General features: G+C 40.6%; 1 protein-coding gene and 1 long non-coding RNA gene across 2 annotated transcripts in view; one reads left to right on the top strand and one right to left on the bottom strand.

Moving 5' to 3' along the window:
• Nucleotides 1-18,319, top strand: part of KCTD1 (potassium channel tetramerization domain containing 1) — a 276,101-nt gene that overhangs the window by 87,945 nt on the left and 169,837 nt on the right. The window lies entirely within an intron of this gene.
• LOC138170067 (uncharacterized) lies at nt 1,967-10,710 on the bottom strand. The gene is made up of 2 exons (XR_011170531.1): nt 10,523-10,710; nt 1,967-2,982 (listed from the first exon to the last, which is right to left on the bottom strand). It is a non-coding gene; the product is annotated as an uncharacterized lncRNA (long non-coding RNA).

Raw genomic sequence — 18,319 nt, 5'->3', positions numbered from 1 at the left:
GTCCTGTCCTGGTCATTGGTCTAAAAGCTGGGCTCAATGCTGGAGGTGAGACCCAGTTTGCTCCTAGAGTCTGAGACACCCCACTGCTGTTGCCAGCTTCTAAACTTACTCCTTGGGGGGCAGAATAACTCCTCCAGATACTTGTAAAAAATTACTCTAAACAAATTCTAGAGCTGCAGAACCCACAAAATGGTAGAGTGAAACATATCTCCAGCCCAACAGCCTGGAAGACCAACAAGAAGGGTCTGTCGCACTGGACTGGGTGCAGAGCACAGTCCATCGTGGGCTGTGCTGAGCACAGATGAGGCAGGAACAGGCCTCAGGGGACTAAATGTCTGGCAGCTGTGGCGATTTCTGGACTCCTCAACCCACAAATATCAAGAACAGCATTAAATGTCAATGGGGAAACTCTGTGGGACCTCAGTGAAAGAGGAGCTGCAACCCCAGCCCTGGGGCAGCAGTGGCTGCTTCCAGAACTCTAGACCCACAAGCAGTGGGGGATCCAGAGACTGATATAAAACCCCAGAAACCTGGGACGGTACACCCACACTCATACCCACACCCAGCCCTACACGCAGTGAAAGCAGCCTTAACAGGGAGTTAGAAAGTCAAGTATTTGGATGGGAAGATGAATAAACATAGGAGAAAAAGTCAAACTATAGAATCTTATTTTGGTGACAAAAATCAAAACACAGAACCAGAAAAAGACAACAAAGTCAAAGCTCCTACATCAAAAGCTTCCAAGAAGAATATGAATTGGTCACAGGCCATGGAAAAGCTCAAAAAGGATTTTGAAAATCAAGTAAGAGGAGTAGAGGAAAAATTGGGAAGAGAAATTAGAGTGATGCAAGAAAATCACAAAAAAAGAGTCAACAGCCTGCTAAAGGAGACCCAAAAAAGTACTGAAGAAAATAACACCTTAAAAAGTAGACTAATCCAAATGGCAATAGAGGTCCAAAAAGCCAAAGAAGTGAAGAATGCCTTAAAAAATTGAATTGTCCAAATGGGAAAGGAAACTCAAAAGCTCACTGAAGAAAATAATTTCTTCAAAATTAGAATGGTGCAAATGAAAGCTAATGACTTTATGAGAAATCAGGAAGTTATAAAACAGGGGCAGCTAGGTTGCACAGTGAATAGAGCACTGGCCCTGGAGTCAGGAGGACCTGAGTTCAAATCTGACCTCAGACACTTAACACAAAAACTAGCCGTGTGACTTTAGGCAAGTTACTTAACCCCAATTGTCCTCCAAAAAGTGCAAAAAAAAAAAAAAAAGGAGAAGTTATAAAACATAACCAAAAGAATGAACTTACTCCTTTCTCCATATACAACCCAGGACCTTCCTACTGGGGAAGGTCACTTCCCTGGATAGATCTCCTTTTCAACCTGCCTTGGATCTGTGACTTAGACCTGGATAGACAGTGACAGGGTACCAGTTCACACCTGTCCCCATCCCCAGGACCAGGTATGGATCTGGTGGTGCTTGCTATGGGACCTAGGACACAGCCTTTTGACAGGGACTAGAATAGTCTATACGCAGTATGCTTCTGGCCCAACATTGTTCGTAATGTCCACAGACTCCCTGTGCTGAACTGGGCTAGCAAAGGTCACTCACTGTGACCTCTTCTGGATTTCTCCATCAGGATTTTGTCTTGTGTATTTTCTAGACCTGTTTGGAGAATCTGATGGAAGGAAGCTTACTGTGCTGTGTCCCCTATGACATCTTGGCTCTGCCCTCCCCCACTGAACTTTCATTGTCACAGCTCATCTAAGCACCACAATTTAAAAAGAAAATTGATAAGCTGGAAATGTCTAGAGGAGAGCAGCTGGGGTAGGTTCAGAGAATACAGAGATGTAAATTGGTGTTTTACTTCTTTGTGTCTATGTATTTCTCCCCAGATTATAAGTACCTTGAGGGCAAAGATAGTTTTGCCCTAAATGCCTAGAAAGCGTGCAAGCAACTTAACCATTTCTCAACAGGCATTTATTAAGTGCTTATTCTGGGCACAGAATAATTGGGCACTTGAACTAAATAAAATATTCCTTCATAGATGTAACAACAGATATCACTTTGTTTAATGATCCTTTGGTTATTAATATCTAATAAAGTATAGAGTTAGCTGTATGTTCCACAAGGACATTCACCTCTCTCATACAGAACATCCTTCAAATAATCCCAAATGGAACCAGGATTCCTTAGAGATGATGAGATCCTTCATATAAGAAGTGCCAAGGGCATAACTATTCACAAAATGATCCCATGCTTTAACTTTGGGGGGACAAGCACCACACCTGTCATCCCTGCTGCAATAGAGGCTGAGGCTGGTAGATCAGTTGAGGTTGGTGGTCCTGAGATGCAGTGGGCTAAAGCTGATCAGGTATCTTCACCAATGTGGTGAACTCCCTGGAAGTGGGGGGCTACTAGGATGCTTAAGGAGGGGCAAACCAAAACCAGCCCTGTCAGGCTCCAGTACCAATAAGTATTAGAATAAGATACCTGAGTGGCTGCACTTCCAGCATGAGAGAGACAGGAGACCCAATCTTGGTGGGAAAGAATTAGGGGAGTAAAGTGAGATTTTAATAGCCTCCACTTTCCAAGTAGGGACTGTAGAGTAATCTTTCATTCCAAATTTGATTCCAGCATCTTCATTGTAGAGAGACACTGGACTCCCCTTAGCTTGGAAATAGCATAACGTTTACATGCCTTTGTTTTTGCTTTTATTCAGCAGTCCCTGCAAAGATAGACATGCCACAGCCAACCAGTCCCAGTGAGGATGAGATGTGGCTGCCTTTGTCCCCTCTCCCCAGTGCATTGTTGTTTGGGTTTTCCAGAAGGTATGCCTTCTATGCCACTCTGGCCACAGGTCAATAGAAAGAATCCTTGGGCAGGGTGATGCCAACACTTGTTTGGTTTCTGTTCTTTTTATCTTCTTTTTCTGATGGGGGATAAGCTGGTGTCTTTTCTTCTCCACCCCTGATTTGCTTCTTTAAAAAAAAAAAAAAAACAAAAACTCAAATGTTTTGTTGATGCCTTTTTCATTTTTTTAAAATAGCACTATCACTTCCCACTAACGCTGTCCATCAATGTATAGAATACTCCCTTGTAATAAGAAAGTTTTGCCAATCAAAACAAATTAAGGTATTGGCTACATATGCCTCATTCTGCATCTGTAGTCCACCATCTCTCTGCTGATAAGCAAGACACATCCTTCCCCATTGGTCTTTTGAAGTCATGATTGGTCATTATATTGGTCAGAGTTGTTAAATGTTTTAGTTTGATTTCCTTTATATTGTTGGTTTCATCATGCAAATTGTTCTACTGGTTCTCTTACTTAACTTTTCATCGGATCATATAAGTCTTCCCAAGGTTTAGGTTGTGGGGTGATTTGGGTTTTCTTTGTATCCTTAATCATCATTTAAATTTTTTTTACTTCTTTTATTTTTAATTTGTGAAATAAAACAAGCATTTCCATAACATAGTATAATAGGAAAAAGATGATTGCATGTGAAACTGCAAATCTATTATGTACAACTTGCTATTCCTTTTAAATATATATTGAAGCTATCATATAAATTTCTTTTTTTTTCCTTCCTTCTCCCCACCGTGGCTTAGAAATGGCTAACATCAGACATAAATATGTATGTATATGTAAAACCATTCTATACATACTTCTGTTTATCAGTTCTTTCTCTGGATGCAGATGGCATCTTCCTTTGTATGTCCTTTGTAGTTAAATTACATATTTATAGTAGTCAAAATGACTTATTCGCTCAAAGTTGTTCTTAAAATAACATTGCTGTTACTGTATACAATGTTCCCTTGGTTGTGTTTATTTAACTCTTCATTATTTTGTGCAAGTCTATCCATGTTTTTCTAAGATCACCAAACTCATTGTTTCTTATAGCACAGTAATATTCCATCACAATTATATACCGTAATTTGTTTAGTCATTCCCCAGTTGACAGACATCCCCACAATTTCCAGTTCTTTGCCACCACAAATCATTCCTTAATATTTCAATAAGATTATGCTATATTCATATACCATAATTTATTGAGCTGTTACCTAATCTATGGGCACATACTTTGTTTACAGTTTTTTAATACCATTAAAAGTACTGTTATAAATATTCCCTCTGTCTTTGACCTCCTTGTAGCATATGCCTAGTTGTGGTATCCCTGGGCCAAAGGTTAGCAGTTTGGAAATTAATAATAATAACCACATTTGTGTAGAGTTCTAAGGTTTGCTAATCACCTTACGTATTTCAGTCATGTCATTGGATTCTCACAACAACCCTAGGAGGTAGATGCTATTATCTTCCTTATTTTACAGATGAGGAAATGGAGACTGAGAGACATTAAGTGATTTGTCCAGTATCAAACAGCTAGTAAATGTTTGAGGCAGGATTCAAACTCAGATCTTACAATTCTGAGTCCAACACTCTCTCCACTACACTGACTATTACAAATTGTTCTCCAGAAGGATGGGATCAATTCACAGGTCCCTGAACAATGTATCAGGCACCTGTCCTTATCTACATCTTAGAGTTTCTGCCACCCTGATTGATTGAAATGTTAAAAGGGGGGCCAGCGAAGCCTTTGATTGGTGTTACGGGCTATTTCAGCTTATCTGGTGTTGTATTCATATATAGCTGATACACCTCTACGGCTCTCATCGGATCCTTTATCTTACACTCACACATAGCTTTATAGGACAAGTCCCTTTAAAAAGTTCAGGAGCATGAAACGAATGAAAAAGGATTATCAAAGATTTCACTCGCTACTGTCTATGTCTTTCTTTGCTTGTGGTCTTTTATGCCAGGGTGGGTTCTTACGATTAAACTGCATATAGGCCCAAATTCACAACTGCCTGAACAGTCATACAGAACAGTCATACAGATGAGCTACAATATGTCCCCCAATACAAATGCAATCTTGTACATAGCCATTTACTGACTTCCAGACAGTTACTTTTCCATATAGGTAGAAAGAGTATGCCAAAGTGAAAATAGATTTCCATTTCTGATATATAGTATATAATGTCCCATCTCTCTACCTTTGTTCAGGCTTCCCCCCATGCTAGGGACATACTCTATCTTTATCTCCCCCTCTTGGAATTCCAAGTGTCTTTCAAAGCTTAGGCCAAGTTTCACCTCTTCCATGAGTCCTTTACTGACCCTATCAGCTGCTAGAGTTTTTTTTTAAATTATTTTTTGCTTTTTGGGGGGGAGGGCAATTAGGGTTAAGTGACTTGCCCAAGGTCACATGGCTAGTTTTTATGTTAAGTGTCTGAGGTCAGATTTGAACTCAGGTCCTCCTGGATCCAGGGCCAGTGCTCTATTCACTGCATCACTTAGCCGCCCCTATTTTTTTTTTTTTTTGCTAGCTGCTAGAGTTTTCTTCTACTTTAGAATCACCTTCCATTTATTTTTTTTTTTAAGCAATCGGGGTTAAGTAACTTGCGCAAGGTTACACGGCCAGTTATTTCTGGGTGTGGTGCTGAGTATCTGAGCCCAGATTTGATCCAGGTCATCCCAACACTGCAGCCGGTGCTCTTACTCGCTGTGCTACCTGGCCACCCCGTCCTTCCATTTAATTTTGTATTTTTTTTTACTGGGGACTGACCTGTGACCTCATTAACATAAGCAACTCCCATGGAAAAAACTCCCTCTGCCAGCACAGGTCAGCAACTATTCTTCAATGAATCCTCTTGAAGAATTGCCTGAGTTAGAAGCTAGACTAGAACTCAAGTCTTCCTAATTCCGAGACCAGCTAAGCCATTATGCCATGTTATCTCTCTTATTTTGATTATATTGTACAAAGGCATCAGCCTTACTAAGATCAGCATCTGCCTCACTTGTTTCCAATTCATGTGCAAGTCAAGACATTGTCTTTGAGCTGTCCTTGGTCTTCTTCGAGAATGAAGGACAAACAACAGTAATGCCATGTTATGTCTCTTACTTTGACTATATTGTACAGTTACTTATACATACATGCTGTTTCCCCTAACAGGATGTAAGCTCTATAAGGGCAAGGACAAAAGCTGTTTTATATCCACACACCTAGCACAGTGACTGATTCAAAGGAGACTCTTAAGAAAAACCTGTGCATGAATTGATCAGTTGTTTGGAAGGGCTTTGACTAACTTTCCTTTATGTGTGCAGACCTTGTTATAGGAATACTTGGTACAAATTGTCTGTGAGTATAGGAAGACAAGAAGAGATATTATTTAAATTATGTCATTTAAAACACTTACTTGAAAAGCTTTGTTATATAATGAGTAGGGCCCTGAACTTGGAGTCAGGAAAATCTGGGTTCAAATCCTGCCTGAGATACTTATTAGCTATGTGACCCTAGGTATATCACAACTTCTCTGGGCCTCTATTTCCTTGTCGGTAATAATAAAAGGGTAGAATTCACTGGCCTCTAGGGTTCCTTCTGACACTAAATCTATAATCCTATAATCTGATGAAATTGAAAGATACACAACATTTTATAACCCTCACTCCCTTAGGCAGTTCATTCATTTCTGATGCTTCAACTATGACCTGTATAAAGATAATTCCTAAATATCTGTGTATTTCTCTAATTCTATTTTTCCTTCCCCCACTGGGCATCTCCTACTGTCTTCAGGGCACCCACACTTGAATGTTCTCCTAATACCTAAAATTGAGTGTGAAATTTTAGTTTATCATTAATCCCTTTCTCTTACCAAATCAGTGACCCTTGTAATCTTCAAGGATCAAAATTTTGATATCGTTCTTGGGCCGAATCTCTCCTTTGCCCCCCACATCCAATACATCCCCCTATCCTGCCAGTCCTTTGTCTGCTTCCTCTCCATTTCCATGGCTATAACTTTTGTCCAATCCTGAATGAGAACAGCTTCATGCTAAGCATTCCTTCAGCCAGTCTTTACCTGTCTTATAGGCTAGATCGTGTTTTAATGAAGAGTGTACGAGGAGGCCTGTCTCTGCTGTTTGATAGCTGTGTGACTTTGGGCAAGTGTAATGGTAATGTAATTTTGAATTTGAAGATCCCTTTGTGTTGGCAAAAGTAGCAGATACTTAGCACTTAGTAACTGATCAAGCCTCTGTTGGGGAAACAGAAGGTATGAATTCCTGTCCCCTTGTTACTGAGGTAACAGGAAATTGGCTGAAGGAAGTAGGTAATACTGTGTATATGAGAAAAGCCCCAGAGAGGCACAGGTAGAATTACCTTGAGACTGAGATATGGTGGCAGAACAGCTACAGAAGAATGGAGAACTGAGTCCTGAAAACTTGTGGTGGTGGAGCTTCTTCTGAAAAGGATCCCGGGAGCCCAAGCCAGGAGGCCAGGAGCCCAGGAGCCAGGAGCCAGGAGCCAGGAGCCCAGGAGCCAGGAGCCCAGGAGCCCAGGTGACTGAAGCATGACCAGGATGCTAAGACTTTGTTTGTGGCTTTGTTGAGCCTTGAATTCCTTCGAACAGAAATGGTGAAGAAGCTGACATGAACCCAACCCTGTGAATGCCAGTGTGGAGCAGGACCTCCCCAGAGAGCTGGTCAAGGAACTGGGAGCTGTCTGCCATTGAATCCAGGTAGAATCTGGGACCATGGAAGGGGATCCAGGGAATCTGAGAACAGGCCCCAAGTCAAGATGAAGAAAAGACCTTTCCCTGGGTACTGAGTAATTATGGAATTATAGTTTACTAGTGACCTAAGGGATGGAGGGTTTTGTGTATGATACTTAGTAAGACTTTACTGAATAAGTGACTGATTTTACTTTGAGTACTTTGACTATTGTTACTGATTAGTGACTGATTGAGCTAATCAGGGCTTTGCCCCAAGAGTGGAAGACTTTGACTGTGTACTTTGATTCTACTGATAAGTAACAGATTGAATTAACTTAAGAGTGACTATTTTACTTTGAGACTATGTTGTGAATATTATATTGTGATTTTCTGTGATAAATTGAAGTATGGTGAATGCTATATTTTGAATTATGCTGTACCTTGATTTTCCATGGATGTTTTGCTTTTGTTATGGAACAGAGTGATCACTATACTGAGTAATCAGAGTCTTAAAAAAAGCTGTTCACAGTAGCAGTTCTTCTGGAAAGCTTCTGTGCATGGCATTACAGCAAGTCATTTAACCTTTCAAGGAATTATCTGAATGATTTCTAAGATGCTTTCTGGATCTAAAATGCTAATACCCTAAATTAAAGAACATTTTCCTTAAGTGTTACCAGGATCTTTTCTCTGCCCTACTCCAAACCCTACAAAAGTTTTCTGCTGCTTCTTGTTAGCCTTAATAACTAATAACTTAATAACTAATTAGCCTTAAATAACTAAAAGATGCTACAGATGTAAAACTGGGTTGTTTTGAGAATCAAATGATATAGTAATTGTAAAGAACTTTAAGGAAAAGTGGAGAAAGAAGCAATTACTACGCCTGTGTAGGTCCTTGGAAGCAATACAGAAGGTATGTCTGAGTTGTTATACATTACAGTGTGGATGGTCTGGCCAAACTGGCCTTTTTACTGCCAATCACACACAAGATTACATCTCCCACCTCCGTGACTTTGCATAGACTGTCTGCCCCAGACCAGGAGTGTACTTTCTCCTTACCTCCTCTGCTTAGAATACCTACTCCTTCCAGACTCATCTCCTACCTAAGGCATTTCCTGATTCCTCTGGCCCTCTCCCTCCCAATTCCCCTGTACTTGTTTTGTGTATGTTTGCATGCTTGTATATGTACTTGTCTCCCTGGATAGAATGCTCTCTTGAGGGCAAGGATACCTGCCTCTTAGTTGATATTTATTGATTGATACTCCAAACATTACAACTGATATTTCTATCATTCTTTAAGGACTGCAAAGAACCCTAAATATAGTCTCTCACTGGATCCTTATAACAGCCCTGTGAGGTTTATTTCATTAATTTTGCTGTGAGACATTATTTCACTAATTTTACATCTGAGGAAACTGAGGATCAGAGAAATTGAGTGCTTAGGATCCCATCACTATCGAGTATCAGAAGTAGGACTCAAGCCTTAGTTGTTTCTCCTCTTATCTGTCCCCCTCCCCCTCTTCTTCCTTCTCCTTCCCTCCTCCTCCTCCTCCCCCTACCCCACCTTCTTCTCCTCATCTTACCCCTCCTCCTCCTCTTTGTTTTGTTTTGGTTTTTAGAGGCTGTGGGATTAAGTGACTTGCCCAGGGTCATAATGCTTGTGTCTGGGGTGAGATTTGAATTCAGATCCTCCTGACTCCAGGGCCGGTGCTGTATGCACTGTGCCACCCAGCTGCCCTCCTAATCTCTTCTGACAACACTTTCCGTTAAATCATGCTGTTCTCAAGTCCCTCTACCAACTGGCTCCTTCAGTTCTATGATCACACTTCCTAGCCTAGAAAATCTGTCCTATTTATTCCATCCCTTGAATTCTCTACACATGCCCATCCCTTTGTCTCATATGACCATCCATGCACACCCCTTTACCCTTGCAGCTAGGTGATACTGGAGAAAAAATGGCAAATCACTGCTGGGCCTGGAGTCACAGAGACTTGAGTTCAAAATCAGCCTCAGATACTCACTATGATGAGGTATGGGCTCTGGGAGCCCCTTCAAGCTCTCCTTGAGTCCTTGAGGTACAGGCTCTGGGAACCTCCCTTGAGCTCTTGATTAAATCATCCCATTTGATGAGGCATTTGCTGAGGCAATAAGCCTTGCATTGTGACTGAGCCCAAGCCTCTGTTACTAGACTTCCCACCATAGGTTACTAGCCTAGCCCTCCATTGTTCATCTGCTTCCCACCCTTGGGCCTATCAAAATATCAATATACCCTTGAACTGGCCTAGCCCACCATTGTTTGTGGTCTCCAGGTGGCTTCCCACCCTCCCCAAACTCCTCTTCTAGACCACCCCTAGATTCCTCCCCATCTCACAACATGTGGTGTGAGAGTTCCATAGAATGCCACAGAATAGTGAGAGCGCCATAGAATGACCTAGCACAGACTTACTCTGTGTCTAATGCAAGCAAACTTTTAATAAACTTTTTACTTTTCTTTGGCTGAGAAGACTCAAGACGAATTCATTCAGCAGGACCCAGCATATTGGTATTTTGGGGTCTCCAGAGCAACCCTAACCCTCTTAGTGGGTGACCTCTTCAACTAGCTATATGACCCTGACCAAATTGCCTAATCTCTGCCTCAGTTTCCTTGGCTGTAAAAGAGGGACAATGAAAGCACCTATTTCCCAAGGTTGTTGTGAGAATCAAATGAAATAATAATCATAAAGCACTTAGCACAATGCTTGTCATTCAGTAGTCTGACTCTTCTTGACCCCATTTGGGGTTTTCTTGGCAAATATACTGCAGTGACTTGCCATTTCCTTCTCCAGCTCATCTTGAAGATGAGGAAGCAAGTAAACAAGGTTAAGGGACTTGCACAGGGTGATATAGCTAGTATCTGAGGTCAAATTTGAACTCAGGCCCAGCTAGTTTCCCACCTACCCCGTAGTAGTTGCTTATTCCTTGCCTTCTAAACATCTTACTCACCCCCAACATGGCTGTGCTCATGTGGCTCCAATGATCCTTAGCATTCTGCAGCATTCTCATTAGTTGTACTATTTGCTTACAAATGCCATCCTCTTCAATCACAGGTACCGAGGACTTTAACACATCCACATACATTAGCTCATTGCAAGGGCATTTGAATTATCCACTCTGATTAGATTTTAGATGGAAGATCTATAAGATTGTTAGATTAGAGATCAGAATCAATATCATGTGGTAGAAAGATCATTGCAATCTGAGTCAGAAGACCTGGGCTTAAATCCTGCTTTGGCTATTACTGTCAGGAAATCAGGCGGCTGCAGGGTTGGGATGGGGAGAGACTACACACAAGTGCAGTCATTTGTATGGGAAGAGAGCGACTGATTACAATTTTCTGGAAGAATTTAAAGCCAATAGGAAATAGGCATCATGCTGTTGTGTGATGAAACTAGTGGCTGTGGGGGCTGGCCCTAGCATTTTATTTTTTAGGTTTCTGTGTGCTGGGAGAAGAGTTGTAACTAGGGTGGGGCAATCAGGCCTTTGTGGAAATCTAGCCAGGATTTGCCTAAGGGTAGAAAAGTTGCCCCAAGGCAGGAATCATAAAGGGCCCGCATTCTTAAGGAACGAAATTTGGAGAAACTTGGTTATGGAACAGAGGCAAACCTGTTATTTGTTGGATCCCAGAGATTAAAGACAAGTTAGTGGTGTAGTAGATTGCCACACTTGGAATAGGGAAGACCAGAGTTCAAGTCCTGCCTCAGAAATTTAACTAGCTGTTTAACCCTGGGCAAGCTCCCTTAGCTTTGGTTTCCTCTTCTACAAAGTGAAGATGATGAGTTCCAAATGAGATTATATATGTAAAGCCCTTTGCAAACCCTAAAGGTCTATATAAATGTTATCTGTTGAGTTAAGCCTATAGCTTTCACCACTGGTAGCAGTAGCCCCTCTGCTGCAGTATGGGGACAGAAGGAACACAGGCTGCCAGGCATCCCTGGCCCAGCATGTGCACTCTTTCCCCGCCCCCCCCCCCTCAAACTTTCTTTCAGAGTATTGGGTAAAAGGAGCATATTAAAAGTATGGCAGGCCATATTGTGATCCAAGAATGGGGTACTTCAGGGGCTCCCAGGTCTCCACAGTCTGGGGGACAGGGATGGGACAGCCTTGGCTTCACACCCAGTTTCAGCTCCCTTTCCAAAAGCATAGATCTGTTGTTGGGGGTTCCCACTGACTCACTCACCCAGGCCCACCTTCATCCTCATTCTTGGATACTACATATGAAGAAACAACTAACTACATAGCATGGGGTTGCTCTAAGTCTCCAAGAGTTCTTTGAGTTCACTGCTGTCTTTATTATATTTAATTCATCCATGCCTACTTATCAGGCCTCATTCTCTTTCATCCTCTCCCCTGACACTGGGGGCCCACCTAACACGCTGAAGGGCATGAATTGTCAATGAACCATAGGGGCTGTGGGTCAGTTATCCCTCAGTCTCCTTACATAAGACACCCATCTTTGCTTCCAGTCCTGCCTTTCTCTGGTGAAAGATAAAAGAAGAGATTTGTTTTAAATATCAGTTATTTAAGGAATTTAAGTGAAAGAGAAAGCTAGCCAAAGTTCTCCTAGAGGGCTTGCTTCCTCAGGCAATTTATTCACTCCTGCTGTTTCAAGTAGGACCTATATTCAGATAGTTCCTAAATATTTATTTCTTTATATGATTGTATCTCTTCCTCCTATTTGAGCATCTCCCACTGTCTTCAGGGTACCTTCACTTAGATGTCCTGACATATTCCTCCTCCCAAAAAGTCATCTCTTGAAACAAATTTTTAAAAGAAAAGAAAAAGAATGGGAATAAATTCAGCAAAACCAATCAATATATCAAAAAAAAAATCTAACATTGCATGCAGTGTTCTATATACTGTGTACTTCCCCCAAGGATTAAGAGGTGGGAGGATTTGTCTTCCCATCTCTTTTCTTTGGGGCTAAGCTTGTTCTTTATGTTTTCACAATATTCAATTTTGATTGTTTTGTAGTTGTTTTTTTCTTAAATTTGCATCATTCTAATCATTGTATATATGTTTTCCTGGCTCTGCTTTCTTCATCAGTTCATCATCATTTCTTACCACAGAGTAATATTCCATGACATTAATATATCATAATCTGTTTTTTCGTATTCATCATTTTCATTGCTTCTTTACCCCCCACCAAGTCCAGAACTCCCTATTAAGTTATACTACTAACATTTATATAGGTTTGCAAAGCACTTTACATATATCTCATTTTATGCTCACAACAACCCTGGGAGGTGGGTGCTTTTATAGATGAGATAAGCAAGTTAAGTGACTTTCCCAGGATTATAGAACTAATGATCAAGGGAGAATTTCAATCTTCCTAGTTCCAAGTCCAGCACTCTATCCACTAAGCCACCTAGGGGCTTCACATCCTTAAAGGGCTGGCCCATGGGAGACAGTCTTATTTTATTTGGACCTAGATGGCAGAACTGGGATCAGGCAATCAATAACAATTTACTAAGCCCCTACTTTTAAAAATTTAAATTAATTTATTTTTCATTTCCAACATTCACTTCTTAAGATTTTGAGTTCCAAATTTTCTTCTCCTCTCTTCCCTCCATTTTCCCCAAGACAGTGTGCAGACTGATACGGGCTCTACATATACATTCATATTAAACATATTTAGTCATGTTGTAAAGAATTAGGACCAGTGGGAAGAACCATGAGAAAGAAGAAACAAAACAAAAAAAGAGAGAGCAAATGGTATGTTTCAATCTGCATTCAGACTCCTCAGTTCTTTCTCTGGTTGTGTATAGCATTTTCCATTGTGAGTCTTTTAGAATTGTCTTAGATCCTTGCATTACTGAGAAGAGTTAAGTCTATCAAAGTTAGTCATTGCACAATGTTGTGGTTACTATGTACAATGTTCTCCTGGTTCTGCTCATTTCACTCAGCATCAGTTCATATAAGTCTTGCCAGGTTTTTCTGAAATCCATTAATCCCCTAATTTGTGCCAAAAATGTTCATTGTTTCTTACTGCACAGTAATATTCCATTACATTCATATATGACAATTTATTTAGCGATTCTCTAACTGATGGGCATCAAATTTCCAGTTCTTTGATAACATAAAAGGTACTACTAAATGTTTGTGGTATATATGTAGCCTTTTTTCTTTGTTAAAGATCTCTTTGGGATACATGATGAATAGTAGAATGAATCTCTGGGTCAAAAGAAATGGGCATTTTATCCATTCTATGTGTAGAATCTAAATTGCTTTCCAGGATAGTTGTACTAATTAGTTTGCCTGTCTTTCCACAAATTCTCCAAAACTGACCTCCTGCTTTTTTTTTTCATCTTTGCCCATCAGCTCTATGTGAAGTGAAAACTCAGGGTGGTTTTGACTTACATTTCAGGGAACCATAAAAATGAAGAGGTTACCCACTAAGAGGGTTAGGGTTGCTCTAGAGACCCCAAAATGCCAACATATCAGGTCCTGCTGAATGAATTCAACTCAAGTCTTCTCAGCCAAAGAAAAGTAAAGTTTATTAAAAGACACAGAGTAAGTCTGTGCTAGGTCATTCTATGGTGCTCTCCCTCTTCCATGGTGCTCTCACTCACATGGCATTCTATGGAGCTCTCACTCTTCTATGGCTCTCTCACATACAGAAGGTGGGGAGGAATTTAGGGATGGTCTAGGGCAGGAGTTTGGGGAGGGTCTTCTGGAGGAGTTAATGAGGTCAATGAGTGATTAAGGGTGGGAAGCCACCTGGAGACCACAAACAATGGTGGGGTAGGCCAGTTCAAGGGTGTATTGATATTTTGATAGGCTCAAGGGTGGGAAGTAGATGAACAATGGAAGGCTAGGCTAGTAACTAGGCTAGAGTTAGTAGTTAGCAGTTAGTAACTAGGCTAGAGGTCTGGGCCCAGCCACAATGTAAGGCTTATTGCCTCATGCAAATGCCTCATCAAATGAGATGATTTAATCAGAGTCCAAGGGAGGTTCCCATAGACTGTACCTCAAGGACTCAAGGAGAGCTTGAGGGGGCTCCCAGAGCCCATACCTCATCAGTAATGTGGTATATTTTTTCACAGAGTTGTTAATAGTTTGTAATTCTTTTGAGAACTATTTGTTCATAAGCTTTAACCACTTTTCTATTGAGAAATGACTTTTGAGTTTCTATAGTTCTGTTAGCTGTTAACACAATGCCTATCATCTAGTAGGTGCTTAATAAATGATTAATGATAATTATGATAATAAATGATAAACTCATTGATTGAGTTGTTTATATATCTTGGATACCAAACCTTTTTCAGAGATATTTAATACAAAGAATTTTTTCCTAGTCATTGTAAAGCCAAGTATGAGCAGCTTTCCAGAGGATGGATGCTGTGAACAGCTTTCAAGATTCTTATTACATAGTATAGTGAATAGTCTATTTATTCAGTAATGAATCAGAGCAAAACATCCACAGAAAATCAAGGTACAGCATTCACAATGTTACAACTTATCATAGAAAATAAAAATACAGCATTCAACAACTTATTCCTAAAATGGCCACATAGTTTTCACCAAAGTGGTCACAATAGTTTTCAACAAAGTACAATCACTTAGTAACTCAATCATTCAATCATCCTTAAGGAGGCATGCTCCTTAAGGGACACAAAATACAAAAGTCAAAGTACTCCACCCCTGGATAGTCTTAATTGGAAATTAGTTTCCAATCATAAACAAGGTATATTCATTTAGTCAATCACGGAGTCCTTAATTCAATCCCAAAGTACGACAGTCAAAATTCCCCACCCATGGGGTACAATTAAGTTACAATTTCAACAGTCACTTTAATCAATCAAACATATTTCATTTACCTAGTTCAGGGGAAAAAGTCAGCACCCTGAACTTCAGAGAATACAAACAGAAGTTATAACAGAAAATAACACAATTTAGCAAATAGGGCTTCCAGCTGTCTGACCATTCCATCCATGCCTAGTTAGCTACCAGAGAGGGAAGCACCAACATCTGAGTTTTCAAAGCTGAGGGGCTCAACAGCTGCCCAGAGTCTCATCTGGCCAAATGACACAGCTCTTTCCAAAGTGAGTCCCAAAGTAAAACTTTACAGCAGGGTCAGTCACTACTCTGACAATTTCATCAGTCACTACTCACTCTCCATGGAGAAGTCTTTTCATCTTGGCTCAATGCAGGTAGCTCCTACCTGAATCCACCAAACTGTCACCTGGGTTCAAAGGCAGAAAGCTCCCAGCTCCTTGTTCAGCTCTCCATGCAGTTCCTGCTCCACATTGAAGCTCACAGTGTCCAGTCCATCTCAAAACCTTCACAGTCTCTGTCCCAAGGCTTAACAAAGCTGAAAGAACATTCATGCACATTAACAAAGTCACAACATTTGTACAGAATACTGATACCACAGTCATGCTTCCTCAGTCTTTGGCAGCTCCAGCTGGCCCTCAAAAGTCTTCAGTAGTTTCATTCTCAAATCCTTAGCAGCCTCAGCAGCTCCAGCTGGCCCTCAGAAGTCTTCAGTAGTTTCATTCTCAAAGTCAAAATCACTTTCTCCATGGAAGTTCCAGTCCAGCAGCAGCAGCCCAGCCTTGAGGAGCTCATCCCAAGAAGTTCTGACTTTTCATCTTCAGTTTTTCCTTATATACAGTATTGCTCCTCCCTATTCAACCCCTTCCTGTTATGTCAGCAACAGGGGTTCATACTTTCCATTTCTTTAACAGAAGCTTAATTTGAAACTAGGTGCTAAGTACCTCTCAGCTTAGCGATACAAAGGGATCTTCAAATTTCATTACCATTACAGCTATCTACTTCCCTTCTTATCCTAGATACATTAATTTTGTTTGTGCAAAATCTTTTCAATTTCTTGTAGTCAAAATTATCTATTTTGTCTTTGTAATTGGGATGATGTTTTAACAAAGTCGTCAGATAAATCCAGCCCACAAGGAGGGGTAGGAGGGCTCTAAGATAAAGCTTTCTATGTCAGAAAGCAAAGAGAGACCCTCTTGTGGAAAAAGTATTAAGAGATGTGAGAGAGGCTATAGAGGAATCTCAGTGTTATCCTATATCGATTTTTGAGCTGAGAGAGATCTTAGAGGCCAATTAGTCCAACTCCCTCATCTTACCCAGAGAGGTACAAATGACTGGGCCAAGGTCACACAGATGATAAAAAGCAGAGCCAAAATGCAAACTCAGGTACATTGCGCTGACTCTAAATCCAGCCCTTTTCCTTGTACCACACTGCCTCTTGGAAGCAAGGGGGCTTCCCAAGCCCCAGAAGAGAACTACAAGAGAGGCATCTCTTAGCTAAATGTGAGACCTCCAGCCTCGTACACACTCCACAAGAAGCCTCTGCAAGCCCTGAATTAAAGAGAAAGCTGAAACTGGAAAGACCTCTTGTCAGACCAGCAGTGTGGACATTATGATCTCCCAGAGGCACTCAGTTAAAGATCATGTGGTCACAGCAAACCGCTTGTGGGTTTCTCTTTGTTCCCCTTTCTGGATTGTTTGAGTAATAAAACTGCTTCGGATATAATGTGGTCAGCATGCTTACATCAGCAGAATTGGACTGTCCCCTAGATAGATTTCTCTAGCAATCTGGGTGAGAAATATCCCCAAATGGTGACCCTTGGCCCTCTGTGCCTTTGGCATGAGTGTAGGACACTATTATTTATTAACCCAAAGACAAGAATCTTAGTCATTCTATGGGATATTTTTTGAGTTGAAACTATGCACAAGTCTCAGCATTTTAAAGCTGTTGGGGGTCAGTCTTTAGAAACTAAGTAGTTCAACACCCTTGGTTGACCTTTGGCCTCTCTGGTCCCAGTCTTGATAATCACAGGATCAAGAAGGTAGGATCAGGATGCTGGGACCCAGAAAACAGAATTAACTTGCCCAAAGTCACACAACTAATTAGTGGCTGCATGAGAACGATAGCCAGGGTCTCCTGACTTTTAGGTGAGTGTTTTTTACACTACACAGTGCAATGCTACTTTTTCTTAACAAAATGTATAATTAATCCTATAGGTTAAGAATTCCATCTAGTTAGAATACTTCATGTTGTGGTATGGATTCCTATTTAGCTATTATGAATGTAATTGAAAAAAAAGTCTCCCCTCTTGCATATTATAACTAATATAACTCTAGCTAATCTTCCTGGCCCATCTTTCAAACCACAGAGTCACAGAATGTTTGATCTGCAAAGAACCTTGGGGATAAATTAGTCCAACCTCTTCATTTTTCAGATGAAGAAACTAAGGCTGGAAATGGGAAGGAAATGACTTGCCCAAGATTTACCAGAATGTGTCAGAGCTGAGACCTAAGACTCAAATCTATGTTTTATAACTTTTAATCCAGTATTAGTTTCACCATAGAAAGGGTTCTTAACATTTTTGTATGCCATGGTCCCCTTTAACAATCTGGTGAAACATCTGGATCCCTTCTCCAAATAATATTTTTAAATGCATAAAATGAAATGCATAGGATTATAAAAGAAACCAATTATACTGATATTAAAATACTAGTATCAAAACATTAGAAAAAAACACAGGTTAAGAACCCCTTCTATAGCAAGCAACACATATAGGTAATTTAAAAAATAATAAATATCCATTACCAATAATGTGCTAAATGCTGTAGTAAACCCAGAATTAATTGACAATTCATGACAGAAGTCACACAGTGAAACAAATGTCCCAGTAACCACTTCATACTACAACTATACATACATACACACACACACACACACACACACACACACACACACACACACACACA

The sequence above is a fragment of the Petaurus breviceps genome, unplaced genomic scaffold, assembly GCF_028583685.1.
Source record: "Petaurus breviceps papuanus isolate PSGF00001 unplaced genomic scaffold, PetGlider_PUasm1.0 38, whole genome shotgun sequence".
Lineage (NCBI taxonomy): Eukaryota > Metazoa > Chordata > Mammalia > Diprotodontia > Petauridae > Petaurus > Petaurus breviceps.
The sequence above is the reverse complement of the archived record's forward strand: the minus strand, read 5'-3'. Positions and strand labels throughout refer to the sequence as shown.